The sequence below is a fragment of the Gastrolobium bilobum genome, unplaced genomic scaffold (assembly GCF_033153095.1).
Source record: "Gastrolobium bilobum isolate Gb01-03AN ecotype WA unplaced genomic scaffold, APGP_CSIRO_Gbil_v1 utg52194, whole genome shotgun sequence".
Taxonomy (NCBI): domain Eukaryota; kingdom Viridiplantae; phylum Streptophyta; class Magnoliopsida; order Fabales; family Fabaceae; genus Gastrolobium; species Gastrolobium bilobum.
In genome coordinates, this window is record NW_026899057.1 from 51918 (window position 1) to 59533 (window position 7616).

The following is a 7616-nucleotide window of genomic DNA, read 5'->3' on the forward strand; positions in this document are numbered from 1 at the left end:
CAAATTTAACAGCCCAACTTTCGAAATGCATATCTGATGTTAGGAAGCTCAGTTTAAGAATCGGTCCGTTCAGATTGAAGTATCATATGCGGGGAACACGCTGACCAAATTTGAGGACAATCGGACAGTTTGTTTGAGAGAAATGGTCCTCCAAAAAATGCTGCCTGCAATGAAATTTGCCTATAAAAACTACTGCGGTTTCGAATTTTCTGGGAAAGATATAGGCATCCAATCATGAAATCCACCGGTCAATATGAAGGACGATGAGTCAAGATCTTGCTAAAAATGTTTCAGCTCAATCAGACGGTGGATGAAGGATATAACGCGGCTGGAACAAGTTCTACTCAAAGCTGTTATTTTTTTCTGAAATGGTCTTTCTTCCCTTTTCCATTTTTTTATTGCTCTCTTCCTTTTTTCCTTACAGAAGGACATATTTTTTTTCTTCCTTTTTTTATCTTTTATCTTTTTATCTTTTTTTCTTTCTTTTTTGTGTTATTTTTAAATGTATGGGACAAAATTGGGTGTTCACAGGGAGGTTCCAGGATTAAGGCTTTAAACTCCTCCCAAAGATGATACTGAGAATGATCGAACACATGCTCCCATCCCCACCTACTCGGCTCTCATGCTAGAGGTAGCAATATGGGTTGAATCCGACGGGTCAATTCCTCAACCCGCCAAAACGAAACGGATTGGGTTACACATCTCAACTCACCAACTCGCTGGGTTGTGGGTCAAAATGGGTTAGCGGTGGGTCGGGACGGGTTGGCCCGCCAGTTTTTTTTTTACTATTAGGTAGTATCTTATTTGTCATTAAACTTTTGTGATATCAATTTTTTTATCTTAGTACTCTCCTAAAAAAAATTTATTTATAACAAAGGCTATCCATGTATAAAGGTAAAAATAAGTTCCTAAAGAATGTCTGAGTGAAATTAATATACATTTAAAATTGACATTGAAAGAAATTAAGGGGAGTGTGCAATGAAATTAAGTAATATTAAAAATTTGTAAAATCTAATTTATTTTTGAATTTTAATTATTTTTTATTTTTATTTTTAAATGTCGGATTGACGGGTTGACCTACCAACCCACCATAAAACGGAGTGGGTTAAATTTTTGAAATCAAGTTCAAAGGCGGGTCATCCCGCCCCGCCTCATTTTTTTGCGGATTAATGGCGTCATATTGCCACCTTTATCCTATGCGCCAATTGAGCAATCACCATTTGGTATTAAATTAATACTTTATATCTTTACCAAAAAAAATAAATAATACTTTATACATAAGACAATAATATTTTATATGGACATAATTTATTTAAAAATATTATTATAAAACATTCTTTAATTTTTTTCATACTTCTAATATTTCATGACTTAACTATACATATTATTTTAATTTATATATTTTATCTAAATATTAGAAAGACTTACTTTTAATTATTTGTCAAGCCATGACTAGGCCAAAATCATAAAAAAAAAAAAAAAAAAATTAACCCAATCGAAATATAAAAAATGCTAGCCTACTTGAATTCCAACCACTTATTAGCTACAATGAATATTATATAATCCTTTTTACACGTATGGAATGCGTGTGATGGATTATTATTATCTTTCATTTCATATACTAATTGGTTTTAAATAAATGCATTTTAATAAATTTTTTATGGATTTTAATTTTTTTTAATAGATAAGTGATCTTTATAATATTTTCATCTAACGATGGAATTATGTGAAAATTATTAATCTAATCATTGTACATATATTTACACGTCTGGTGGCACGCGTGCCTTGTGAGACATTAAAAGAATCAAAAGATAATGTTCTTTGACAAAGTTTCTTGGTCACCAAGATTTAACATGAACTAACAAACAAAAGTATCCCTATGTCAAAGGATCCCATATATTTCCGAGCATCCATAAAGTGGACAAACAGTCAAACTCAAGATACACATATAATTTTTATTTTGAGCTCTTTACTTGCTGGCCAAGTCAATGGAATATACACATGCCTATAAAAGTATAGATCAAATCAACCCCATTAAATATTAATCACCTCCTCCCAAAACATCACAACATTGTCTTGCTGCAGAGTGCAGTCACAAAGATGCCAGCTGGTGTTGATCTTGCTGAAGCATATGTATTGCGAAAGATGCATAAGGATAAAATGAAGGAAGAAAAAGAAGGGGGAAGAACCAAGACGAGTCCCATTGATTCCAAGGCGAGTAGATCTTCAAGTGGATGTTTCTTTTGGTTTTCTAAGAAACTCAGAAGAACTACACGGATAAGAGACGACCATACAACAATAAGAACGAGTTGATTGGGATTTTGGTCATTGTTACATGATCTGATTGTAATATATAGTGATTCAGAATGTTGTATGTTTTGATGTTATTGGTGTTCATCTTCACCGCATGGGTGAACAGTAGGACATTACCTTTAACATGCTGAAGTTTTTTTTTTTTTTTTTTTTGTTTGTAAAATATGTTGTAATTTTCGTTTTTATGAAATGAGAGGATGAAAAAATAAAGATCAAAATGAAATTTTCTAATAAATGATTATTTTATTTTAGTTGTGACTTGTGGCAATAATATTGGGATATGCTTAATTAATCCAGCTGCGGTTCAGACAAATATGATTTGCGCTCCACTTGGGCCAAAAAATTCATTTTGCTCAGATCAGAATTCAGAACGCTACAGATATATGTCCTGAATTTTCGCAACTGATATGGTTCTAGGCTTCTATAGCTTACCACATGCATGAATAATAACTAATTACGATCTGGACTCTGGAGTTTAGTGTGGAACTCCTCAGTATAAATATAAATTAAAGAAAATGCGCTGAAGTGGGATAAACAGTGGTCAATTGAAATTGACAAAGTGCTTTACTTCATGTATTAAGAACAACTCGAGACAAATTAAAAAAAAAAAAAAGTCTTATTTTTCTGCAATAATTTTTTGTATAAACAAGTTTAAGGATAGATGGAAGACTATTCCATTTGAAGAGTAAAACATGTCACAAACTTCATTGAGAATTTATAATGATTAACTCATAGTTTATAGATCACTTAATATATATATATATATATATATATATATATATATACTAAACTCATTTCTTCGGCTGCTGGACGTCCAACAATTAATAGATCTTACATCGTTGATTGGATATGGCTTCTTGCATTTAATGCTTTCACATTATAATTTCTCGAATTTATTTGTTGGACGTCAAGCGGCCGGAGAAAAGTAAAGTCATATGTCACTACAAAAAATACGCTACTTAGGGACATTAAAATAACTACATTTTGAAGAAATGTAGTTAATATTAAAAAAACGTTAAATATGCTACGCAATAATAAAATGTCGCAAAACAACGAGTGTTATTTTTATCTCATTGCACCTAATCCCTAAGTTTTTTTCTTCTTCTTATTTTTGTTAATCTGTAAACCTAATCCCTCATTTTTCCATTCTTTTATTTTTGTTTGTCCAATCCATTGCAATTCAACGTCCACATCTGATCCCAATGGGAGGAGAACAGTGATGAAAGCGGCGAGAGGGGCCTCTCTCGATCTCAGTCTGCAACTTCCACCAGCAACACGCAACCGCTGTCAACGCTGCACCGTTGCTGCCGCCACCGGCATGCCCCATCGCCGTCTCGAGGGTGGTGGAAACATTTCTGGTGGAGTCAGAGGCGGATCAAGCGCCGGAAGCAACATGTTGCGATTCTACACTATCAACGCTCCTGGCCTAAAGATCTCGCGCCGACGGTGGTGCTCGTGATGAGCCTCTGCTTCATCAGCTTTGTCACCGCTCTCCATGTGTTTGGCAAGCTCTACGGTTATTGATCTGGCGGTGGTGTTTGATTCGATCTCTCAATCGTGATCCTGATGATACCTCGATTTCGAATCTGACGCGTGATATTCGGTTCTCCACTCGGTAAATCAAGACCTGCATTTTTAATTTAAGCTTATTTTCTTTGTTAATTTAAGCTCTGTTTTTCTCTTATATAAATTGCAACAACGTCAACCATTCTTCCATATCTATCAACATTAAATGAGGTGATTTGAAACTTTTCTCTTATATAAATTGTCATTGGATCTGTTCCCAGGAAAGGATATCTCAGCAACTTCAATGTCAGTGACGGTGGGGTTGATGAACCTGGTTGGTAGTTGGTTTGGTGCCATGCCATGTTGCCATGGGGCTGGTGGACTTGCAGGACAGTATAAATTTGGTGGAAGAAGTGGTGCTTGTGTGGCACTTCTTGGTGTTGCCAAATTGGTATTGGGAACTTCTTTGGCACACATTTTAATGCAGTTTCTTGTGGGGATCTTAGGTGTGTTGTTATTGTTTGCTGGAATTGAATTAGCTGTATGCTGTAGGGACATGAATACCAAAGAAGATTCCTTTGTGATGCTTATTTGCACTACAGTTTCATTGGTGGGGTCAAGTGTAGGTCTTGGTTTTTTGTGTGGGATAATTATTTATGTGCTTCTTAAGATAAGGAATTGGACTAAGGATAAACCATTTTCTACCATTTGGGTGCACAAAAGCTCCGAGCAACTCTGGAGAAAATAGGAGCATACTAGAGTATTATTGCTTGTTGTTGCTTATCTTTTGTTTTCTGGTGTCATTAATTACTAAATCAATCAGCACAGATGAATTTCAAGAATGCTGTTTTCTAAAGTGTTTTTCCTTGTTTCTTTTTGTTTCAATTTCTTTTTCTTTGTTGGTATTTGATGCTAAAACGAAGGTTTGTTTGTAGACTTAATGCTGTAGTTAGTTGGGTGTAGTGTTTGTAGTGATTACTCTGTTACTATATGAAAAAAGTTGCTTCAGTTAAAGAATATCTTTTAAGATTTTTTTGTTGGTGGAGGATGAACTTCTTTAAATAGGGAGTGATTTTTTGGTTTTTTGTTTTTAATTGAGGATGGTAATCTATAATTTTAATATGGGTTAACATAGGTTGATGGAGATGGAAAATTTGAGAGAGCTAGTGGGACAAATGTTGGCGGTGGTACTTATTGGGGCTTAGGAAGGCTGTTAACAAAGTGCTAGAGGTCATTTTCTATTTTTATTTTTATTTTTCTTTACATGCTGCTATATTTGAACTATTGTCAAAGGATTTGTTGAAATGAATTCCAGCTTCGATGAGTTACTTGAACTGAGTCAGAAAGGAGATAATAGAAACATGACATGCTTGTTGGGGACATTTATGGTGGTATGGACTATTCTAAGGTAATTTTGTTGTTTATCATATAACTATATGATATTCATCCTATAGACAAAAAATGCTCCCAATTAAATTTATAAGTATGATATATATTTTTTAATCAATGATGACTTAGGATTCACTGGCATTACATAACCCTAGATTGGCTTATCGGCTTCTACCATTTCTTAAAGTTTGGCAAGGCTACATCAGAAGAAATGGAGCTTGAAGATTATAGACCTGAAGATATATCACTCTCTTGTACGAATGATTTGATACAATATTGCCCAGGTGAGCGGACAATTGTAATTTTATCCAACTTTTTTTTATGCACATTGGTTAATGATTCTACTGTTTCATTCAGCTTATTCATGTTACTAAATTCATTATTTGAAATCTCTAAAGTACTGGTTGGATAAATTAGACTTGGAAAAAATATAAAACCTTCATTGATTGAAAAACCTAATATTAATCCACATACATCCAATACTTATTATTCTCACAATAACGAATTTTTTGAATGCATAGTCCACATCATAGAAAGCCTCATCACAAAAGGACATAAGCAGACAAGATATAAAACCCAATTCAGAGAGTCTCTGCATTTACCTTATTCTTTCATACATCCAATATTAATCCTCAATGTTAATTGTAAATAGTGTTTTTATTTTTATTTTTGCCATGTGTCTCAATTACCAAATCCAATCACTACTTCAGTGCAATACTTGCTAAATGTATGGATACACTACCATTAACCTCATTCAATCGCATTGTATTATTGCAGGAACAGGCACTTGTAGAATAACTTAGGAAGTCCAGGTTACAGGTACATGGCACCACTTACAATTTTTATCTCATTTCAATTATGCAAGAAAATAGAAGTAAAATAGAATAGATACAAAGCATATGGGTAGTTTGGATTTAAAGCTATTTTCTGATATAGACATGTCATATATAAACCGTCTGTCGGACTTAAAAGGCTTTAGAACATGCATTACTAACCAGTAAAGAGACAATTTTTTTACTGTCAAAACCATGACTAATCAAAATGTATGGAAGGAAAAAATAAAATTTAATAAAGCTAGATACTTGAGATATTTTCTCTGATACCACCATGAGCCGCGTGGTCTTCTCTTCAGCATAAGCTTTCAATCATGGAAATGTCATTGCTATATCAGTATTGATAATAATTGACGGTCTTGTTGCCTATAAATTATGAGCTAGTCCTCCAATTTGCCAAATCATATTCTTTCTTATACGCTGAAGCCATACTCGATTGTTCCTAGCTAGGTAGGTAGCTTTTTTTCTTACTATTTTTGCCATGTTTGCTAGGTAGGTAGGTAGGTAGCTTTCTTTCATATTCTTTCTTTCTTATACGCTGAAGCTAAACTCAATTTGCCAAATCTACACCACTTACAATTTTCATCTTATTTCAATTATGCTAGTTATTGTTACTTGTGTCATTATTGCAGATTCTTAAACTTGCAGATTCTTTGGATTCATAATAGCTCATTAATAGTATATTAACATAATATGAAATTGATTTGTGCAGGTGTGATATGGTAGATGGAATTTCAAAGGACTAGGATAGCATACAAAAACAAATCCTAAATGAATGATATGGAAAATTTGTACCACCATATTTTTTTATAGAATTGAGAAGATACTTTTTTTGTATAGATGTCCCATAAGTAAATTTTTTATTAGTTTTATTTGGCCATTTTTTACCTATATGACATTGGTAGAAAGCTTGAAAGCTTGATTAGCTTATATAAATTGAAAACATGATGGCTTGTACAAATTCTTCAGCGATAATAGAATATAATATTTGGTGTTTGGTTCACATTTCTAAATCGTGTTTGAGCTATTTTTGACATTATTTTCTTTTAATATTGTAATGTTTATAGAATTCATAATATTTTTAATTTTTAAAAAAAGAATTTCATATATTAGCCATGGTCATGAATATTGCTAAAAAAAAATTTAGGCACAATTAGCCACATTTATCTACTGTGGCAAACAAAACAGTTTAACCACATTTGTAAAGTTGCTAAATTAACAATAAATGTGGCTAAAAAAGGCTACCACACTCAGTCAAAATGTGGCAAAGTGAATAAAATAATGTGGCTAAATTATTGCAACACCTCTTATAGCCACATTTAATCAAAATGTGGTAGAATATGTTAGCCACATTTTTAATCAATGTTTGCCACATTTTTAAATGTGGCTAATCAGCATTTTTTTTGTAGTGTGTGTATATGTGTGTGTGTGTCTATATATATATATATATATATATATATATATATATATATATATATATATATATATATATAGGTAAAATCATTTCTGCAGCCGCTTTACGTACAGTAACGACAGGTGTATGGTTATGAATCCTCACATTTAATGCTTTCATCC

General features: G+C 33.0%; 1 long non-coding RNA gene across 2 annotated transcripts; it reads left to right on the forward strand.

Annotated features, from left to right (window-relative positions):
- The first annotated feature begins 4086 nt into the window (after positions 1–4086).
- Positions 4087–7001, forward strand: LOC133286690 (uncharacterized). 2 transcript variants are annotated; one of them, XR_009748159.1, is made up of 6 exons: positions 4087–4325; positions 4955–5049; positions 5135–5227; positions 5338–5492; positions 5986–6027; positions 6754–7001. It is a non-coding gene; the product is annotated as an uncharacterized LOC133286690 (long non-coding RNA). The 2 variants fall into 2 exon arrangements; XR_009748160.1 differs by having other exon boundaries at positions 4087–4270.
- Positions 7002–7616: the final 615 nt, after the last annotated feature.